General features: G+C 28.4%; 1 protein-coding gene across 2 annotated transcripts in view; it reads left to right on the plus strand.

Annotated features, from left to right (window-relative positions):
• Window positions 1-874: 874 nt before the first annotated feature.
• The window catches only part of LOC135963800 (ankyrin repeat domain-containing protein 50), a 123,960-nt gene continuing 100,588 nt past the window's right edge, over window positions 875-24,246 (plus strand). The window contains exon 1 of one of the 2 annotated variants that reach the window (XM_065515787.1): window positions 875-962. The gene's annotated coding sequence lies outside the window, so the exon portion shown is untranslated. The remainder of the gene's footprint in view (window positions 963-24,246) is intronic. The other variant, XM_065515788.1, reaches the window with a different exon arrangement.

A 24,246-nucleotide genomic window follows, 5' to 3' on the forward strand; every position in this document is an offset into this window, starting at 1 on the left:
GAAAAAAATGTTTTAACCTATTTTGTATCAGAATATGTTTTTTAGCAAGAGGAGTTCTTTCACTATAACTTAAATAAGTAAAAAACCTCAATAAACCCGCACGATTTTTTTTCTGCATATAGAAGCTGAAAGTTCATATTTTAAGAGCATTTAATGGAATTTACCCGATCTCGTCCTGATTTTTTTTAAACTCAATCTATATATCGAAAAAAACCCCAATAATGGAGAACTTTAAAAAAAATCTTAAAAAATATTTTCAAAACATTTATCTAAACAAAAATTATTTATTTATGTTCTCAAATACCTGAAGTTGATGGTTCCATTTTAATATTTCTACTTTTAACAGATTTAACAAAAAATATAAGCTCTTGAAATATCACAATTTTCAATTTTAACCACAGCACGCAAAATTTGTAAACATTTTTTGACTTTGACCGCTCACTGCCAATAAAGTAAGTTACTCACAACTGTAATTTTAGCAGTTTGTGATGTATTATTTAATGCACTTTAACCCAATACCAAACATGACTGAAACAGATAAAGTTCAGCTTAATCGCCACATTTAACGTTATCCTATCATACTAACATGTTGCTACAATACTTAGAGCAATCCAATGTATTTTTATATTGTTCCACCTAGACGTATGACTAATATGAATGAATACTTATCTCAAATTTTATTAATTTAAAATGCTTTCAGAAATTCTCTTTGCACAAACAAACTTCACATATAACACCCAATAAACTAATTTAAACGAATTTATTTCTATATTTTCCTTAACAGAAAACATTTTCCTAGTCATAAAAAATTAATACGAATACTTCAGAGTTTATTTATCATTTCTTTCTTATTTTTTTTTTTTGTCATTTTTAGAATTTTCTTGTCTTTCATCTCTCAAAGACATTGATGGACTTTTGTGGCGAACGAGAAGGAAACCATTCCCAATGGATATTAAATGTATGTAAGTGTTGAGACAAGGAGAAAAAACAAAGTAAATAAAAAAATATTAAGAGACCACAAATTGTATTTGTTTTCACTTTAAGCTACTTAAAGTCTTAACAATTTCAGTTGTTTATCTTGAGTTTTGTTTGTTTGTTTGCATGTTTTCTACTACTCTTTATTGTTTTTGACAAGAGCTGGGAAGTATATACAGTAGAGTGACAATCAGTTGTATGGAAAAAAATTTTTGTTAAAATTTTGAAGAGTGCCGGGTGGAATATTGTGACACTAGGCCTAAATGTTAAGTGCTGAAAATTTGAGCCAAATCGGGCAACGATTTCTGGACGCGCATCGAGGTCAAAGTTCAGACATATGCAAAATTTTACTGTTAATATGGAATAAATAGGTGAAACTCGTTAACTTTCTGCATTGTTTTCTAGAAATATGTAGATTTATTTATATTAATGAATATTACATTAAAAAAAAGTTTTGGAAATTAACCCTGTATCTCCTTTGGTTCAAAATGACCCAAAAACTGTATTATCGCCAAAATTAGAGAAAAATGCAAATTTTTCAGTTTTTGAAAAAAATTTGCTACTAAATAAATACTTTTGCAATTGAATGCAAAAGAATCGAAATATGTACGTAATTATCGTTGTAATGAGATATAAATGACAAAATTTGATTAAAAAATGTTAAAGTTATTACAAATTCGCCAGACCATTACCGTGTTTCAGACCACTTGAACAAAAAATTTAGAAACTAAATTTAGATATTTCGAGAAAAATTAAAATAAAAGCTCATTTTTACTTAAAATATGTCCATATTTACTTGTATATGAGTTTTTGTGCTCGTAGGATACCGTTAACCTATTCGCAGGTATGGCCAAAAAAAATAATTTTTTTTAACGGCTGTTTCGAAACTCCATTTTCAAATTTTTAAAAATTTTGTTAAACAAATTTCAGTTTTTTTCGATCATCACATTGGGGTTTATTGAGATCAAAATAGGGAATAAAAATATGAAAAAATTATTTCAATACCTCTTACAGTTTTTCCGTACCTGCGATTGAAATTTTGCGTTTTTCAAGAAAAACTAATTTTTTGTCCATATTTAGGCGAATGAGTCCAATTTCCTTACTGTTATAAATTTTAAGTAAAACCTATTCATAATATTATAGTCCTTGTAATTTTAAATATGTTCTGAAAGTTTTACTAAAATCGGAAAATGATAACCTTTGAATCGTGAAGGTCAAATGCCAAATTTTTCAATATTTGGAATTTCTAATGAAAAGATAGCGAAATGTTACATATTTTTGGGCCGATTTTCATGAAACTTGAGGAAAATATATATTGGGGTCTAGCATTTACAACAACAGTGCAAAAATGAATTTTAACCTTTAAGAGGACTTGGGGTCAAAATGGTTGTGTTTTTCTTGATTTTAAAAGTTGAGAATAATTTGGACCCCAAGTGCTGCTAAGGGTTAATTTCCATTTTTGTGCTGTTATTTTAAATTCTGGACTTTATGTTATATTTTCCTCAAGTTTCATGAAAATCGGCCCAAAAATATGTAACATTTCGCTATCTTTTCATTAGAAATTCCAAATTTTGAAAAATTTTACCTTTGACCTTCACGATTCAAAGGTTATCGTTTTCCGATTTTAGTAGAACTTTCAGAACATATTTAAAATTACAAGGACTATAATATTGTGAATAGGTTTTACTTAAAATTTATAACAGTAAGGAAATTGGACTCATTCGCCTAAATATGGACAAAAAATTTGTTTTTCTTGAAAAACGCAAAATTTAAATCGCATTTACGGAAAAACTATAAGAGGTATTGACATAATTTTTTCATATTTTTATTCCCTATTTTGATCTCAATAAACCCCAATGTGATGATCGAAAAAAACTGAAATTTGTTTAACAAAATTTTTAAAAATTTGAAAATAGAGTTTTGAAACAGCCGTTAAAAAAAATTATTTTTTTTGGCCATACCTGCGAATAGGTTAACGGTATCCTACGAAGACAAAAACTCATATACAAGTAAATATGGACATATTTTAAGTAAAAATTAGCTTTTATTTTAATTTTTCTCGAAATATCTAAATTTTTTTTCTAAATTTTTTGTTCAAATGGTCTGAAACACGGTAATGGTCTGGCGAATTTGTAATAACTTTAAAATTTTTTAATCAAATTTTGTCATTTATATCTCATTACAACGATAATTACGTACATATTTCGATTCTTTTGCATTCAATTGCAAAAGTTTATTTAGTAGCAAATTTTTTTCAAAAACTGAAAAATTTGCATTTTTCTCTAATTTTGGAGATAATACAGTTTTTGGGTCATTTTGAACCAAAGGAGATACATGGTTAATTTCCAAAACTTTTTTTTTAATGTAATATTCATTAATATAAATAAATCTACATATTTCTAGAAAACAATGCAGAAAGCTAACGAGTTTCACCTATTTATTCCATATTAACAGTACAATTTTGCATATATCTGAACTTTGACCTCGATGCGCGTCCAGAAATCGTTGCCCGATTTGGCTCAAATTTTCAGCACTTAACATTTAGGCCTAGTGTCACAATATTCCACCCGGCACTCTTTGAAATCTAAAAAAAAAAAATCGGCTGTCACTCTAATATACAGGTACTTAGTAGTTCAATGTACCTCAATCTAAGAAGAGGGAAAGATATGAGATGACCAAAGAGATTTTTGGTGTCACATTGACAAGTACATAGTTATTTCAGCAATAAAAAAAATCAATAAATGGCATTTAGTATGCATTAGAAATTGATTTAAAAAGTAGTTTTAAAAGTTTGCTAAAGAATTGAAAATTTTAAAGTTAAAGTTAAGCTATTTTAAGCTAAATTAAATAAAAACAATACATAAGATTATTCTGTAGAAATATATACATATCACTCAATAAAAAATTATTCTTTAGGTCATTCAAAATAAAATAAACAAATCAACAAAACTAAAATTGTTTAGCCAACAACCTCTTAACTCAAGATCTACTTGAAAAAAAACGAACAAAAATTTACTTAAAAAAAACTTTACTTTTATTTTGAAAAAGGAAATTGTTATTTGAACAAAAATGACACAAACAAATTAAATTAAAACTAAAAAGTTATAAAAACAATGTTTCATAAACCATATATTAAATAAAAATTTAATTAAATGTTTTAAGACATGAAATGGAAAGTCATAAATATTATTTTTGTTTTTCTACACCTCATCTGAGCTGGTTGGTTGTTTTAATGGAATTTTTATTTCTAATTAATTTTCCAATTTTTTGCCATAGAGACGCGTGCCATTGTCTGACACATAGAGAAAACAACAACAGCAAAACTAAAAATAAAACTAAAATTGAGACAATAAATTACGTTTTAATACACGTATTAGATGAAGATAAAAATCATTAAAACATCAGACATAAATACATTTAGTAGACATACTCTCCAGTATAATTGTCCATTTTAGCGATGTTTTATTGCTGTTAGCGCTTTCTGTAAAAAGAAATACAAAAACAAATGCAATAGCAACAAATAACAACAACACCTTTTATGGTTCAATCACCTAAAAATGTTGCAGTATTTATGAACATGTTTGCAAACAATCAGACATTCACGTGTGTCTAAATTTGTTTGCTCTGCTGTTTGTGTAAATGTTTGTTAGTTTGTTGCAAAATACAAACAATCAACTCTTCCCAGCGGTAAAAAGATGCAATTAAGAAGCCTTCCTAAAGGCCTTATTTTGCAGATACAACATTTACTCGGTGTGTCGTTGAGAGCCAAGGCCTGGCATACTCGCTGCATTTATAACGCTGATAGAAGGCATATTAGAATGTAAGGAACTTCTATTAAAAAACCTGAAAATTAAACCTAATTGAAGCAAGCCTTTGAAGAGAGTTATTAGGGAAAATATTCTTAATGAATTCAACATAAAATCCAAAAAAATTTATTTTAAAATATCACGCGAACTTCGCAACATCGACTTAATTTTTTTTTAGAAGAGAATGGAAATAGTTTATTTATTCAAATATAAACTACTTTTTCCTGATTATTCGAATAACAATCCTACATTAAACGAATATCATCTTCATTGATGGTTTTATTCTTCATCAGACCAATAAAATTTTCATTAAACAGTTTTCATTGTTTCTTCAAAAATTTAAAAAAAAAAAATTTTTCATTACAAATACATAGGATTGATGTTATATTTTAATAAATGAAATATTTGTTATAAATTGAAATAGTTTATTCATTCGAATAAAAATTATTTCTTTTCTCGATTATTCGAATAATTTTTATTCGAAAGAATTTTTCTATGAACGAATTTCACATTGTTAGATTCCTCTTAGATACTCCATCTAATCATTATATATTGAACAAAGCAGCCTGGAAAATAATTTGGTATTTTTAATGACTTCCCCGCCAATTTTGGTTTTTCAAAATTAAAAAATTCTATAACTTAGTTTATTAATATCATTTTTTAAAAATTTATTTTTGTTTACGTATACTACAATGAAATCCAAATATATTTTAATAAAAAAATTTAAAAAAAAAATTAATTAAAATCAAATTAATAATTTGTATCAATCTTCTATTTCTAAAAATGCCATACACTTTAAAAAAAGAGAATAACTAATTTTATTATAGAGAGACAACATATAGAAATAATTGCAAAACCAATCATGTTTGATTTTCAAATAAAGGTTTCTTAGACCTTATTTTGTTTTGCAATTTTGAATGTATATGCACTTTTTTAGAACAAGAAGCAAATCCCTTCCAGAGTAGAATGAGTATTGCTTCTTTTAGAATGTGTAAACTGGTATTTTAGAAGGCCTACAAATTGAAGACCTAGCTCCTTTTTCCCGCAGAGTTAATACCATCATTGTTACACCTAAGTCTCGCTTGACGGTGTTAGGTAGCCTACTCAAATTACTAATATTATTTTAATTACTCAAGTGGCTTTGAAATATAAATATAAATAAAATATTAGCAATTCCTTGTAGTATACGTAAACAAAAATAAATTTTAAAAAATTTTGCTGATAACCTAAGTTAAAAATTATTAAATTTTGAAAAACCGAAATTGGCAGGGAAGTCATCGAAAATGCCAAATTATTATCCAGGATGCTTTGTTGAATATATAATGATTTTTTATAGATATAGAATCTAACAGGAATCTAACAATGTGAAATTCATTCGAATAAAATTATTCGAATAATCAAGGAAAAAAATATTTTTTATTCGAATGAATTAAAAAAAATTAAACGACCAATAATTGAAATAGTTTAGTTTTATGTTACATTTAAAAAAATAATATAAAAAAATCGAAATGAAACAAAATCATAATTTATAAAGGTTAGAAATGTTATTCGAAATTTATTTCGAAGGAATGGAAACCTTGTGTGTATGCTCTTATTCGAAAATGCTTAGGAAATAGTACCATTTTTCAGCTGTTCACAGTATGTTTCAGGTTGTTTGATTGTAAAACTAGACTCAGTGTAGTAAACACTTTATTAGCAGATCTTTTTGTTGAATGGTTATAACAACTGCCATAAATACAATTAGTACATTTTAAGTAAATAAATAATTTATTACGCTAACATTAGTGTATAATTACAAATAAAGCAAATAACACGGTGCGACAAAACAATTTTTTTTGCAATAACTTGTCGAATGACCTAGTGCAGGTTGTAGGTCTAGCTGTATTACAAAACCTGTTTTAGAAGTTCTAATACACCATCAAATTTCCAAGATATAGGCAGAAGTATATTTTTTTGGACCCGCAAATTTAAACATTCTTAACTCAGTCATTATTTAACCAATTTTAAATTTTTAAACGACATTAAAAAAGTACCAACGAGTTCTTTCCAAGTATATATACTTTTACTGTTCTATTAATATAAATATGCAGAGAGTTTTCCAATAATATAAAACATTTACATTTTTTTTAAACTTTTTCAACTATTACGAGTGCTTTTTTCAATGAACATATTTGTATTCATTGAATATTGAAAGTGTATATAGTTGGAAAGACCTCGTTCGTACCTTTTTAATGTCTTTTAAAAATTTAAAATCGGTTAAATAATAACTGAGTTAAGAATGTTTAAATTTGCGAGTCCCAAAAAATAAACTTTTGCCTATATATCGGAAATTTTAGGTTGTATTGTAACTTACCAGCACTAGGTCATTTGCCAAGTTATTTTTGAGTGTTGCACAGTGTAATTATACTTTGTAATAGTAATATGTGTGTACATAAGTAGAAAGCTGTTAATGTATTTAGATTTAAATGTGTAACGTGCAGAGATTTTATGATATGCCACTTTTTTTCGGTTTCGGTTTAGCACCAGTTAGTTTTGATCGCTAAAATCACACGATAACTTTCAACGAACAAGTGTTAAGGCCTCTAGCTACAAAACATTATACATGTGATCCAGGCACGGATGCTGGCCAAGCATTTTGGGGGATTGAAAAAATTAGAAATACTATGAATAATGTTGCTTAAAAAAATAATTTTGTCCGTATTCAACCGGATACTATCCGGGGCCGAATTAATACAGTCGATATCAAGTAAAATTGTAATTTTCTCATTCGGGATTATGTCATTCGATATCGAGAAAGAAATATAGTACATTTTATTATAATTTCGATATCGAATTAATTTTTCGATACGGTCGCATGAGCTAACCAGTTTTTATAAGTTTTATAGTTGGCTAAATATTCCCTCCATACCATTATTTTGAGTAATTCTTCAGCACTTAAATTAGGAGTGGAGGAGTGAGTGCTCATGTCATTATGTATGTAAAGTTTGTACCTTAATAAGATTATTTGTATTTGAAATGGCAGGAAGTAATTTTGATTTAAAAATTAAATTTCAAAAGGGGCTTTAGTTTTCTATTGGAAATTTCTATAGAATATAGCTGGTTGCGAAATATGTAGCACCTGCTTGAAAAATTTTTTGAAATTGTTTAAATGTTCTAGAGTATATGAAAGGAACTGCAAATATATTTTTGTTATGTTACTGTCTAAACAATCTATTCTCTGTAACATTAGTAGGGGTTTCAAAAGTTTCTAAGCAAAAATATTCCTCTAAAATTCTGTCTACACATGATTTAAATGAAAGCTATCTTGCTGGACTTAAAATTTTATGGTTGTATAATAGAAAGAAATTTTGGAATACTTTATATTTAGAGAATGTTTTAGTGCTTCAACCAAAATATACCGCTAATTTCCTCAGAATGTCCTCCATTGACAGATTTATTTATGTGCCTAAAAACACAGTTATGTGATCAAGCTAGAACATTTATTGTGTCTGACAATAACCCATCGAAATCTTCCAAATGCTAGTTCAAGAGCACATTATTTAGATCTTTCGTATTTCCACAGTCTGTTTCAAAAGGATCTAGGATTTTCTAGGTGGTAATAAATTAGACATAAGACCCAATGTTGTTTAATAGAAACATCCGTGGCATGAAGTGAAGTTATGAAAAATTTTACAAATCTAACCAAATGGTATGAATGTTACAACCAAGATCAGTAACATACAATACCAGCAATATTCATTTTCGATGCTATACATTTTATTACCAAATGTTTTGGAGTCTTTGCTCTGTTAGCTATTTAAACAATTAATACAAATATAGGCAGCTTGTAGGAGATCTATCACAGTGACATGGTCAATTGATAAATATTTCTCATTTTCACAGAAATCAATTAATGAATGAATGAATGCATTTAACAAATTGTATGGCAATTAACTAAAAACTACTTTCCCTTTAGTGGAAATTAAATGAAAATCAACGCGACACCAATACTTACCGCTTGCCACTGACACGCCAAAATCACTAACAAATCAACCAACAACAAAACCGGCACAAACGAACAAAAAGTATGAAACGTGCCACTTGTTTGTCTTGTCTAAATGAAATGAAGTGTGATGCGACATTAATCAGTATGCGTGGCGAATATCAACATTTTAAGTCATAATTGTACGGTATATGTGTGTTTGTGTGTTTTGAAAATTTTAAATATGGGTCTGGTTGGGGATCATGAATGGATACGTTTGTTGTCATGTATATGGGATATATTTAACTATGACTACCCCTCGGTTTTAATAGTGTTAATGTATCCCGTTTTTAGACAGTATTTATCTGTTAGGTATCACACGATCTAGGTGGCCAGTTGACAAATTCGGAACGCGGAAATTAGCTGCTCATCAAAATGATTTCTCCACAAAATCATTGTTGCTCGAAGCTCATGAGAAACATTTCTCACGAAACGCTAATTTTTGTAATAAAGATGTATAATTTGGAGACGTTGCACTCCTAAACTACTGGTTCGATTGCAAAATAATGTATGAATAAATCGTAGAGAAGAAAATGAAACTGCTATGTTTTTAGTGAATAATTTGGAACAAATTACTTTTTTATGTAAATGTCTATTCACACTTATAAACATACATTGTAGTTTTTTTTTAGACTTTTTTTATTCATAAATTTGTTACTTTTTTTAGAGTGTTTTCATACAAAGTGTTGGGGCTATGTGTGTAATTAATAACCAGGGAAACCGGTAATATTTTTCAATCCCAATTTTTTTTTATTAAAAACTAAATACGATTTCTTTAATAACATAATTAGCATATTGAAAACATAGGAATAAACCCTTTGCAATTTTTCAAAAAATAAAGTCGATCTTTTTAAACATTTGATTTCCAAATATTCAAATATATATTGCTCTTTTGCGAAAGTACTGAAACAGTTTAACCCATAAATTATCCAAAGCAATACAAAGTTATTGTTAAAATCCAATTATCTACTTTTTTTCAAAATAGTTTAATTTAAAATTCAAAAAATAATATTTGTAATGTTACATATACAGTGGTTGACAAAACAATGGAAACTTTTCCAAATATTTCATTAGTGGCCTAAAATCTGAAATAATTTTTTAAAAAATTTTAACATTTGTATACTTTTATTAACTTAATTTAACAAAAAACAAAGGACATAATTAATGAAATTCTAAAAATGAGAAAACAAAATTCAACGATTTCTTTATTACGGCATTGACAAAACAATGGAAACTAAGGTATTATTTTAACAAATATGGTCTAAACTTTGCAATACCTCAATATTTTGTTGGGTATCCCTTATTTTTTATAACTGGTACACATCGACGATGCATTGAACCAATTAAAGAGTCAATGGTCTCCTTTGAAATATTTTGCCATTCCCTTATAACCGCCTCCGATAAATCTTCCTTCCTGGTGTAATTTTGGTTCCTCATTTTACGATCTACAATTTCCCATAGATTTTCTATGAGATTGTGATCTGGCGATTGCGCAGGACAATTCAAAACACGTACCTCGTTGGATTGTAACCACTCGATTACAACCCTAGAGATGTGTTTCGGGTCGCTGTAGTGTTGGAATCTCCAAACTAGGGGCATATTTTCCTCAGCGTATGGATACATAACATCGTTTAATATGGTTCTGTTTCCTATACCTGTCATGGTATCTTTTATAATATAAATTGGGCCCATACCTTGCCCAGAAAAACATCCCCATAGCATAATATTGCCAGCGCCAAACTTTACAGTCTTATTTGTGTACTTTGGATCTAATATTTTTCCCTTTGGTCGTCTTACAAATGTTCTCCCATCACTGCCTCTTAAATTGTATTTGGATTTGTCGGAAAAGAGGACAGTATTCCATTTCTGTATCGACCAATTTAAATGATTCTTTTTAGAAATGAGTGGTTTTTTCACAGGACGATAGCAACCAAGACCAGCCTCATTTGCCCTGCGACTAACTGTTCGGGTACTTATTTCTAATTTTAGGCTATTAACAACCTCTCGAGGAGTTATTTTTGGAAATTTCTTGAATTTCTCTCGCTATTAAATTATCTTGTCTAGGAGTAGTCTTACGAGGTCTTCTACCTAAATGTTGAGTTTTTACATAACCGGTCTCACGAAATTTCTTTATAATTTTTGAAACTGATGATTTATTTATTGAATATTTGTCACAGATACTTTTTTGTTTTAAACCAGCTTTAAAATCGTTAATTTTTTTATTTTTTTAAGTCTTCACAAATCTTAACTTTAGTCATTTTCGTTAACTTTGAAAAAAAGCAATTATGCGAAAAACTTAGAAAAAGAAATTGTGAAAAATTACCAGAATTTAAAAATAAAACAGGATGCTTTTTACATCGTTCTTTTAAATATTATTATTATGTATATATACATTTATTCGTTTTATTCGATTATTCTACATAAAATTGTTTGAATTATTCGTTATTCAAAAATGGTAATTGTTCGAATAATTATTCGTTCGAAATCATTCGATTAATCGAACGCTCATTACTCGAATGAATACCCTACTTGGTATCCATATGTTGAAAGATGGGAAAAGGCCATATCTAACACTGACCAATACTTTGAATAAATTTATATTGTACAAATATTTCCAAATAGAAGCTAAACATTTTAAAAAAATCCCGCATTTTTAAGTCATACCTCTAATGTGAAACTATGTTCGAAAGTGAATGTTCAAAATGGCATAAATATGACATAGATATGATGTTAAAACTAATGCCAAATTTCTTAAAATGCTCTGAAACGGATATTCGCGGAAAAAACATGCATTTGCATGTTTCCGGTTTCCCTGTTAATAATGAACACACTGATACCAAGTAGAAGAACGTGCTATTGCTTGATTAGATTGCACAATTTACTATGTATGCATACAAAGAATATGTGTGCTAGATGCAATGCTTTATAAACCAGTAAACAATTTTAACTGACTTTATATCATCTATAACACATGTGATTTAGTTATCTGCATTGGGATTTATCTAAACAAGCATAAAAGCATGGTCAATCATGGCAAATATTTAGTCAGAAAAGCGTAACCACATTTTTTAACACAAATTTATTTGACTTTGTAAGATAAAACTGCATCAAATAATATAACACTAAATATTTGTTTTGAATCATCCTAAGTAAAATGAGTTATTAACATAAAAAAAATAATTAAAATATATTTTATTTAGTGGTTACGTCTTTTTCGTCAAATATTTGCCATGTGGGCAATTCCATATCATCGTATGTGACATTTGTACGCCTATAGAGTGGAATAGATTTTGCAAAAATAAGAGTATCTGAAAAATAATTTGGTCTTTATGTTCCATTCAAAGGGTACTATAGTATATCTATATATATAAAAATGAAATGGTCCATGTATGTAATGGCATCACGTGAGAACGGGTGGGACGAATTGGCTGATTTTTTTAAAAAAAAAAGAAAAAAAAATCAGAAACTCCGGTAAAACTCGGAAATTTCTTGAGTCCAGTCAACTGTAATAAAAAAGCTCCCTAAAGTATGCAGTACAAATTTAGATATTTTATTTGCAAATAAATAAGAACAGGCAGGTGTATGTGGGTTGGAGAAACTTGAAGAACTAACATTAGTAAATAGCTACCGTGCGAAGCCGGGGCTGTCAACTAGTTTTAAAATAATAAAAAGTTATTTCGAAATATTTTTTTCCAAAATATCGAGCGAAATAAGGGTATATCGTACGTGACATAAAACGGAAGTCATTTTGAAGTACATATAGATATATGCGAAAATTTTCGAATCGTGAGAGGTGATATGTTTTCATTTAATTTCTTACACTAAACGAAATATTTTTACCTTACAATCCGTTATATTTAAATAAAAACAATTTATGGATGATTTTATAATAAATAAAATTGAATATCGTACGTGACATACCGTTCGTGACTGATTTTTTTCTTATAATAAATCAATATATATTCTGTAAATATATGTATGTATACAAAAACTAAAAAAATTAATGGAAAATATTCATTCGGTTTCAATAAAAAATTTTATAATAGCAAATAAACAATCAGAGTCAAATTCATTTCATACTATATGCTAATTGGGAGCTTAGTTTTAACTGCAATTTTAGCCTAAAACAATAAACAATCAGAGTCAAATTTATTTCATACTATATGCTGAAACATGCCAATTAAATTTAAAAATTAAATATAGTCAGTTTAAACTTTAAACTATTATTATGCCAATAAAAATTTGTAATAACCTCTAAATACTTACACATAGTAATATTTTAGTGTTTTCTGCTATTCATATCATCTTGAAAAAAAGTTCCAAGGGTTCTTGAGTTTTCGCTCCTGGTAGTCATTATCATGGAATTGCCCATGTGTGACTACGTTGTTAAATATTCGGGGTATTCACACGGTCTACTATTTGGTCATATTGTGATAATGTCTTAATATATTACGATAGTTTAATCATATTTTTGTTGTGTTTCAAACAAAAAAGTTCTAAACTAATAAGAGTATTTGAACTATGTTTATTGTTTTGTCATAAAATAATACTGTTTTTGTTTAAAACACAACAACAACAACAACTATTATAATATATTAGGACATTATGACAATATGACTAATAGCAGACCGTGTGAATACCCCAATTGTACCTCAAAAGTCAGCTTCAGATAAAATACTTATGTCTTATGTGTACTTGATTGTTTTAGAGTGTGGTTGTAGCACGATGTCGGTTAGCAAGGTGCGCTTTGTGGTTATTAATGTCATGGTAGTTTTGCATGTTAAATTGTTTTTTCTACTCATTTATTCTAAAACAAACAAAATTTGTCAATACGGAAATGCATTTGCCTGCACATACCAACATAGAATAGGTAACACCCAAAATATTTCTATATCCATACATACATACATTAATTCATTCATTCGCTCACTCAAATTCATTCGCTCACTCAAATACCTTTTCCGTATGACATGATTCTATATCTAATTTGAAGTTGACACTGTCTTTTTTGTTTGTTAATTTTTCGGTTGAATTGTATAATTGTTTCTATGTACAAATTGGTGTATTTGGTTTCTGTATAAATTGCTTTTTTTTCTATTTATGTTTTAATGTCTGAAAAATGAACGAAAAAATTTTAATAAATTTTATTAATCATGCATAACGAAATTTATACTTCCATAATTATTAGATTTTTTTTAAATTTTATGTTTATTTATTTAAGGCCTGTTAATGTGTTGAACTCATAAACACTTTGAAGGCAAAAATCGTAATTTTAATTAAATTGCTCTGTTATTATTATTAGAAAATGTATTAAAAATGTGCGCATAAAGATGTAAATATTTTAAATATCAGCCCAATTATGAAAAAAAAATTCCCCGGGAGTTTTTTTCCCTTTTCTCTTTCTTCCTATTCAAATTCCTATTCAAATTCTTCTCATAATTGGGCTTCAATAAAATTAAATAAAGAGATGGATATACCGAATATTTGTGACGAAAGGGTCTTAACACAAAAATTTGTTTATATTTTCGGAGACAGATTTGTTATAAACTTCAAAACTATAACTTATCTGCCCCAGCCGTGAGTTGAACTCGCGATCTTATGTTTAGATTTATATTTCACTTGATAATGATGACTACAAAATAATGCATTTCTTGTAGCTATCTTTAAAATTGTAAGTGAGGTTTTTGCTACGTAGTTTTACAACTACTTCTAGAGCGTAGGCATGTGTTTTCTTTATAAAGGTTCTAACACTACACCATTACCAATTGTATTTCAGAAGTTTTCAATTAAATTTCAGAGATAGTCTATGTATTTTATGTTCCCAAATATGCGTTACAATTTAATACTATTTTAATACAGTAATAATAAATAAAATGCTAACATTTTGCTATTTTAACTAAATCTACTAAACTGTCCATTTTTCGGACATGACAGATTTATACCAATATATTTATTTATTAAGATTTGTGAAAAAATTTGCAAAACTCGATGGAATTTCTTTTTAAATTTTATAGAAATATAAAAAAAATTTTAGCTTTTATTACGAAACATTTGTACAATATAAATTTCTTCAAAGTATTGGCCATTGTTAGCTATGACCTTTTCTCATCTTTCTGGTAACATATGGATTCCAAGCCAACAGAACTACTCATATTTTTAGGCCAAGAACGAATCAAGCCCATACTCTGTTGCAAAGTGAAGCATATCCCGGAGATAGTGTCTGCATCAATCGTAACAAATAGTAGTCGGACGGAACACGATCTGGACTATAAAGAGGGTGATGCAAAATCTCCCAACCACTTCATGCTAAATACTTTTTAACAGATATTGCAACATGTGGCCGAGCATTGCCATGATGCAATATTACGGTTTCTGGGTGTTTGTCGGCAAATGGTCGCTTCAAACGAATCAGTTGCATTCGTTACAGGTTCCCAGTGATGGTCTGACCAGATTTCAGCAGGTCAAAATATATTGGACCCTTTTGCTCCCACCAAATACAGAGAATTACCTTAGCGCCGTGTATATTTGGCATTGGTGTCGATTCGGCTGTTTGGCCCTGTTTGTTTGTACCCAATTTCCCTGCTTTCCGATGAATCCTGCTGCTCGCAAAAAAACACATTTTTGTTATTTTTTGTGTTTTCAATTACGAAAATTATCTATTTAATAATTTTTGTATTTGAAATTCAACCAATAACGAAAATTGTATATTCAATTGTCAAAATAATCAAATTCAAAACTCAAAATTCAATAGAAAATATCAAGAAATTTTGTTTTTGAGCAAATGAATACTTGATTTAATTATGAAATAATTGAAACCAGTTCAATATGGGATAAATGTTGGAATTGAAATATAATTTTTTCTGTGTATGTAAATACATATAATAAATTTATTATTTGATTTTAAGTAGCTTTTAATTTACAATTTTATTCATTAATTTATCGCTTTCCATTCCAAAGTTACAGTATTAATTGTGAACTAAAGTCTTTTTTCCCATAAAACAACAATGCACTTAACAGGTTAAAAGAAAATTTTAACTTTTTTTTCTAAAATGCTGTGTTTTTATGTGCGTATAATAACTCATTAATAAAAATATATAATATATTAAAACTACGGCTTCTATGAATTAATCGCCACTTTAGGTACCATTGAACCCAAAAACTGAAACTGCACATCGTTATCAACACACGGAAAGAGAGTTTATTGATCTGATTTTTATTTAAATGTTGTTCAATTAATAATTAAACTTTATCAGTTGAGAGAGATGACAACACATTCAGTTGTGTTGTCTGGCGGCTGCCTGTGAGTTGTGAATCTATGTGACTGACTGTATAACCTTGATAAATATTAACATTTATCTTCATTTAAACAAATAGTCTTAACAATCATTCAGTTTTATTTGTCGCTCTGTCTGTCAGTCTGTCTATTTGCTTCTTTTTTTTTTTGGTTGTTATTATTGTATGAGAGTTTTCTTCTGTATGTTGTAAGTAATTTGTTAACATTAAACTTAATATTTTATATGTATTTGATGTAGTTGATTTTATGACTTTGTTTGTATTTGTATAAGCCCCAGTCATTGTCCGTTGACGTCATGTTGACATTTTTAATATTTTTAATGGACAACATTTGTTTACAATGGATAGTTTGCTTTTTGAAAATGCTTTTTTTTCATTCATTTTATTTTTATGTTTCTCTCCTTTTTTTACAAAACTTTTTTCTGTAAATTTTTTTTGTTTAATATTCGTAAGTTAACGCCAGTGCTGTTGTGCCGTTGTTAGTCGTTGGGATTAAAAGTGACTGACAGTCAGACAACCCTAAACGTTTGTCTGTTGGCTGCCTGGCCCAGTAAAAGTTTGACACTGGCAATAAGGAAATAAATGTATTTTTGTGTTGTCGTATTTTTTTTAGAGTTTCACAATGTAACCCACGCCATATGGAGATTAAATTGTCACTCAAAAAGTAAGAAGGGAAAAAAATTAAATGTTTTTTTTAGAAATTTATGACGATTATTTAGCGATTTGTTAAATGAATTAAATGCATGTAAAAAATCAAAAACTTTTGGTTGAAAATGTGCTTGACAATCTAACATAAAATAACTGATAAGAGAAGCATACATTTGATATCGCTGTTCTACTTTCAAAAAAGACTATTAGTCGATTCACAAGGTATCCTATCATGTCATTTTGTCATAATGTTCTAATATTTCAAGACTCAGCAGCTCGGCTTAACCGATTCTTAGGCGTTTTATTTCTTTTAGAAAAAATGTGTGACCAAAAAGAATTTTCTCGTAATCCCTAATAGGTAGAACCGATAACCACCAAACATATGAGGGTAAATTGATTGTGATTCCGTTTGTAACATATCGAAACATTCATCGCAGAACCAAAAAGTATATGTATTATCGGTCTTTTTGTATAAAACGATAGCTAGATCGTTTTATACAAAGGTCCTCTTTATAAGGATCGTATTATAAAACGATCTAGCTATAGATCCTCTTGATAAGGACGTAGGGGGATGAAAATTCTCATTATATTGCTTGATGTTCTGAAATGTTTGGTATTGAATATGGACAAAATCGGTTAAGTCGGTCCTCCTAAAAAGTGATGGTCTGATCAGATTTCAGGAGCTCATAATAGATAGGACCCTTTTGCTCCCTAAAAAATTTTGAACCTCCGTAGGCCCGACATATATAAAAATCTAAAAAAAGATCGAGCAAAATTAAAAAATAAAAATAAATAAATAAACCTAAATTACTCTTGACCCAAAAGTGACAGCCTATATGTCATATATGTTTTTTGTTTCTTTAGATCTATTTATATTTTAAATATCAGCTCATTCGGATCATAAATAGATTTTTGGTGATTTTTTTTTTAAATGATTAAGAGTAAAGAGCTTTATTTACATCTTTGGTATCTGTGGTGACCCCCACTAAAATTTTCCGACAAAAACTTTCTTCGGATATTTTAATCCTTAAATGTCCTTTTTGAAAGGACTTTTTAGTTCTTCCAAAAAAATTATCCCCATAAAATTCCACAATATAACTCTGACAATAAGAATTCTCTCAGATATGAACTTACAACATTGTTTTCAGTTTGTATAATGTTACCTTCAATCAAAAATTTAAAACTTTGACCCACTGTAAAAAAAAATTCAGACCAGGTGGACTATAAGTTTGTTCTACAAAAATTATCTACTCAACGTTCTCTTTCAGAATTATAGGGTCGCTATTCTGTTCCAATCAAAAATCTCAATTTGTTGGACAGTGTTATTATTTAGTTCAATTTTATTTACAGTACAACTTAAATACATAAACCCCAAAATGTATAATTCTCCGTTATTTACTCAAACATTGAATTTAAAATTCCTCAAAAACGAATTTTTTAATTACACTTAATTCATGACACCCTCTTAATAATTATTATGCCCTGCCCTGTCCTGCCCTGCTCTAACAATATATGTAATCAGTATAAAATTTTTGTATATTTTTTTATTTGTTTGTTATCTCGTATAATGTTGGTTTATTTTTAGTTCCACATATTCTACAATACGCGTTGCAATGCTTTAATGAGCGGTTGTGGTCTTTTGACCCAATTTAATTAATCACAAGTTATTTAATTCAATTAATTTGCTCATAATCAACCACAACCTCCTCCCTATCTAACAGAGAATAAATGGGGGGAAACATATGTATTTGTTTAATTTTTTGGAAATTTATTTATAGCAAATAATATATGATTTATGTGAAAACAAATGATTTATGTATATGAAACTATGATCTAAATTGTAAAAAATTAGAGAGTACTGGGTGTACAACGAATAATAAATTATTCTTTGCTAATATCGGATTATGTGTGTTTATTTGAATATATAATTATATAGTAATAATACAATGTTGATTTAACAAACAAAAAATAAGAAATTATAATCGAGCTTATCCGACAGCTATTAGTTATAATTTGGTTATTACTATATACTTCCCAGTAGTTAAGCAAGTAAGAACTAACTGGTTTTATTCAAATTATATTGATATAATTCTCATACAGTTTATTTTATTATGGTTTTTGACATTCCATGTAACAAAGCGTGAAGTAAATTGTCACCTTAGTGTCTCTAAGTAACCTATAGTGAAGTCGCTTTAAACGCTTATTTTGTACTGCACTTTAGAAAGTAGTTATTTTACCCACCAGAAGTAAACTATTGGAGAGCTGTTAGAGGAAGGTTTGTTTACAAGCAATCGGTTATTGAACTGTCTATGCGATGTCTTTTTAACTGACTATTTGAGGTAAATTAGCTGATAAAGTACCCAGTTAGGTAGATAGTAATGCAACCAGTATGTGAATCAAATGCGTTGACTACTTTGTAGCAGCTATTAGACGGTCTCATCATGCTCATCATATCAGTATAAATGATAGGTAAAATCACTAGTTCGGTACCATCTCCTACAACTGCTGGATTTTTTCAAATTTAATTTTGAATCATTGTACAATATAAATTTATTCAATGTATTGGACATTATTAGATATGACCTTTTCTCATCTTTGTGGCAACATATGGATTCCATGGCAAAATAACTACTCATCTTTTGAGACCAAGAACGAATTAAGCCAATATCGAATACGCTGTGAGTGGATATCCGTTGGACGGGGCACGTACCGGACTATAAAGTGGATGAAGCAAAACTTCCCAACCACTTCATTCTAAATACTTTTGTACAGGTATTACGGTTTCATGACTGGCCGCATATTCTGCACGTTTTTCATCCATAGATGTTTAAGTACAAAATATAAAAAAAAAAATCTGACATCGATACCCTTTACAATTGTTTGCATATCTCAAATCCAAAATTTTACATTTTCAACATTTACGAAACAAACGAAATTTCAAAAAATTAAATAAATTTGTACAATTCTAATAAACGCCGAAGGTCTTCAATTTTATTAGAAGTTTCCAAAAAAATTTTAAAAGAAATGTGGAATAAAAATTCAATTAAATATATTTTTTATATTTTCTTTACCCACAAATGTTTAAATATGAAATAGTTATGCAAATTTTATAACATGCTTACAATTTTGATTCTAATTTTAATGGTACCAATGAAATAAAATTTTTTTCTGATATAGGGGTAGGATCAATTATGGACCGTTCCTCACAAAAGTTAGTAGAAAGTTTTAGGTTTCTATAAAACAATTTCATCACGATACTAATAACACTGTACATCTGAATTTCACAACTCTGGCACATGCTTATTGTTAATCGGCATAAGAAACCATGTGCTCCTTACATTTTAGGTATAAAATGTGTTCAGCTAATTTATATCTAAATTTGTACTGCATACTTTAGGGAGCTTTTTATTACAGTTGACTGGACGCTAAAAAAAATTCCGAGTTTTACCCGAAATTTTTGATTTTTTTTCTATATAAACCATCTCCTGAAAATTTCGAATCGAATAAAAAAAAATCAGCCAAATCGATCCAGCCGTTCTCACGTGATGACATTACATACATGGACCATTTCATTTTTAGATATAAGAAGAAGATAAAGTAATTTCTTGAATTAAGGTTATTATTGCAATAAATTACAAAATGTTGACTTAAATTTTCAAATAAAAATCGTTGTCTATTGGATCTGAAAACATTTTTATACATAGAAAATGTTCTTTCGACATCAATTGATGTTATAGGAGTAAATTTAAAAGATAATATTTCTTTAACACTTAGAACGGTTAAGTTTGAACTAGAACTAAAATTTTATATTTATTATAAAAAAAAACCATATATTTTTCAATTTTGAATTTTAAACAAAGTAAGTAAAAACCTGTAACACAACAGCGAAAAATAAGTAAGACAAAATTTGTTTTTGATAAAGTCAAAATATGCTATTAAACAGTAAAATATGCTCTAAAATGCAAAAATATGACATAGATATGCTCTTAAAACAAATATATGCAAAAATATGCATTTAAGGGTGAAGTATGCAAAAGTATGCACTACCAAATCGATGCCAAAATTCCTTAATAGTTCTGAAACGTGTAAATATCTTATCCATGTGCCCATTAGACTCACCAGAAAAAACTTACATTTGCATATTTTGGTTTCCCTGCTAATTAGTATTAGAATTTATACAGATACTGCATGAAATTTGTTTAATATTTTAACTAAACAGCAAAACTATTGCTATAACAAACTTTTAGTTTACTTAGTTTACTTAGTGAAATTAAAGTCATTAATACTAACACAGCTTAAAAATTTAAATTAGATCACCGCACTGATACTAAACATCCACAAATATATCCTAACACATATCCTTTAACTTCCGTTTTCGTAATTTTTTTTCTTTGTTTATCTTGTCTTATCTCACTCTCTGAGATAATTGTATAATGTAGTGGCCATTTTAAGGCATGACATTGTTTAAATGACTAACAGAAGTTGTATGTCTTCCTCTCTGTCTGTCTCTGATGTTCATTAAATTACAAAAAACGGTTAAAACCATTTTTGCATTAACTTTACATTAGCTTTCCACCACGGGTTGACCAAGCTAACAATTTGTTACCACATTTATAATTAGTGCAACTGTAGTAATAAGGGTTTAACATTAGTGTGTATATGTGAGTGGTGGTAAAAGGTATTGAATGAGAGCAGTTTTTTTTTTTTTGCTGTTTCCTGAGAGCCTGTTATGTAGTTTGTGTGAGGATTAGGGTTGCCCTTATTTTGCGCTTCTAAATGCTGAAAATTTTATCAAGATCGGCTAACGTTTAGAGTTTGCACATTTAATTTGAAGTTTCGAATTTTGGGTCAAAGTAGCAACATTTGCAAAGTAAGTTTAAAAAACAAGCGAAAAAACTTCAATTAAAAATTGTATTTTGTATTTCAGTCGCCCTTAGATATTTAAATATAAAATATAAAAATAGTTTGAGATTTTACATTTTCAAAAAAAATTTTAAACGAAATTTCCAAAAATTAAAAAATAATCATTTTATTATTACGAAATTGCATTATCAATTTAAATTTAACGGTGTGTAATCATCATGTTTATAAACATTTCCATCAGTAGAAACTTTTACTTATCAACAATGTTGATAAGTTATTAGCTGTTATTAGCATTGTCTATAAGTATAACAACATTAACTGTAAAGAAGCTTTAAAAACTCTAGGTGATCAGTATGTACATAACATATTTTGGCTCTAGCGATGGTGAAATTTGTGTTAATTAGGAAAAAAAATTTGGGTCATTTTGGAATAAAACTCATCATCTACAAAAACGATTTTTAAAATCTTCCAAAAAAAAAGTACATTCATTTTAAATAAAAAATGTTAAATATTTTATGAATATGGATTCGATTTTTCTCTTGTTAGAATAAAACGAATAATTCGAATAAGAGATTTTAACTTGTTTAAATAATTCGATCAAACATTTAAAATTAATCGAATTATTCGAATAATTAAAATTTTGTTTAAAAAAATATTTTATTGTTAAAGAAAAACGTTAAAGTTAACAACTAAAGTATTGATAATGTTAAAAAAATATTCGAAAACAAAGTCCATCAGAAATATTCTGATCAGTCTATAAAACCTGAACAATCTATAAAACAATTGACTAGCAAACTCTTTAGTTTCCGTTTTGGAGCTATGCTTTAAAAAATTTGAGCTAGTTGGACATGATCCTGAATTCAAGTACAATATAAACGTATTAAAAACTTTTTTATGTCGTTAATTCTTTAGTAAATGAATTATTCCGTTTTTCTAAATTATTTATAAGAAATTGTATTATATATACCCTCAAGCTCTATCAACGTTGCCGAATCTTTGTTTAATCAAGTGGTCTTAGGGAATTACACAAATCTGTCCAAAGTTTAATAGCATTGTCAGTGAACGTGGCTAATTTGAAGACAGACAGTGCCAGTGCATGAGATGAGACAGACGCATTTAAAAATACGAAAAAGTTTATCATGTTAGACAAAGATTTCTAACATGCAAGATGATTTCTCTTACAACAATTTGCAATATTTTGTGTTTATCATTAGATTTATTAAATATTTTGCAACACTTAATCGTAATCGGTTAATAACATCACTTGTATATATTTTAATATCTTCGCGATCTTACACAATAGCTTTTTAACTCATTATTTTAACACGGTGATGTCATTGGAGACATGTACTTACCACACTCGCTTACAAATAGGCAGTTAAATAAGTTGCTTTGTTGTAGAGTTATTTATAGAATTTTGTATTTGCAAACAAAAAATAAAAAAAAAATAAGTCGAACCAAGAACTATCCGTTTGGTAGTCTGCTGTTCTACTCACTGCACCACTGCTTAGTTATTTTATTGTGGATCAAATAATGGTTTTCACTCAGTAGACTAAATTATTTTCTGTTTTACTAAAAATAAACATGCAATAAAATAAATGGGCAAATTGAGAAAAAGAAATTGATTATTTGTTTTGTTTGTTTACTTTGTTTTTTAGACTTTAGCTCATAAACAAGTATGTATTAGATTATATGCCAGCCATTACTTAACTACTTATATGTAATGCAGGTGGTATGTAGTAGTCATTGAAAAGTAAGCTGTTCAGTAATTGCAAGTCATTACCAAGTTTTTTCTGGGTACCTTTCATTTTCATTGGTTCAAGTCCTAAATTAAACATTTTGAAAGACTTTTTTTAAGAATTGTAACTTCTTCCAGTAATATTTATATATTTATGGAAGGGGCTATCGGACCACTCATCTACAGTGATCGAAAGACTCCCTTTATCTTTAGTAATTTGTCGAATTTCAGAAAGTCATTATTACTTATTTAAATTTGGAATTATGAAAAATTTTAAGCAATTTAATAAATTTAAATATATATGTATGTACATTTCTTCTTTTTATTCGATTATTCATTACTCGAAAGTTGTAATTTTTAAACTGTTCGAATAATTATTCGTAAAAAATTATTCGATTAATCGAACGATCATTACTCAAATGAATACCCTAGTCATGTACTACTTTAATACCACGTTCTACGCATATGTTGTTTTGCTGTTGCATTGGGATTATTAAAGCTTCTTTACCCCGGTATATTTTAAAATATATATATAAAAATGAAATGGTCCATGTATGTAATGTCATCACGTGAGAACGGCCGGAGCGATTTGGCTTATTTTTTTTTATTCGATTCGAAATTTTCAGGAGATGGTTTGTAAAGAAAAACAATTCAAAAATTCCGGGTAAAACTCGGAAATTCTGTTTTTTGTGAGTCCAGTCAACTGTAATAAAAAAAGCTCCCTAAAGTAGGCAGTAAAAATTTAGATATTTTATTTGCAAATAAATAAATGAAGAACTAACATTAGTAAATGCGATCAACTAGTTTTAAATAAAGATTCGAGCCAGGTTGATATATTGATAAAAAAAAAACTATTTGGGTTTTTTGGATAAAAAAGAATTTCCAAACCTTTCTGCGTTTTG

The sequence above is a fragment of the Calliphora vicina genome, chromosome 1 (assembly GCF_958450345.1).
Source record: "Calliphora vicina chromosome 1, idCalVici1.1, whole genome shotgun sequence".
Classification (NCBI taxonomy): domain Eukaryota; kingdom Metazoa; phylum Arthropoda; class Insecta; order Diptera; family Calliphoridae; genus Calliphora; species Calliphora vicina.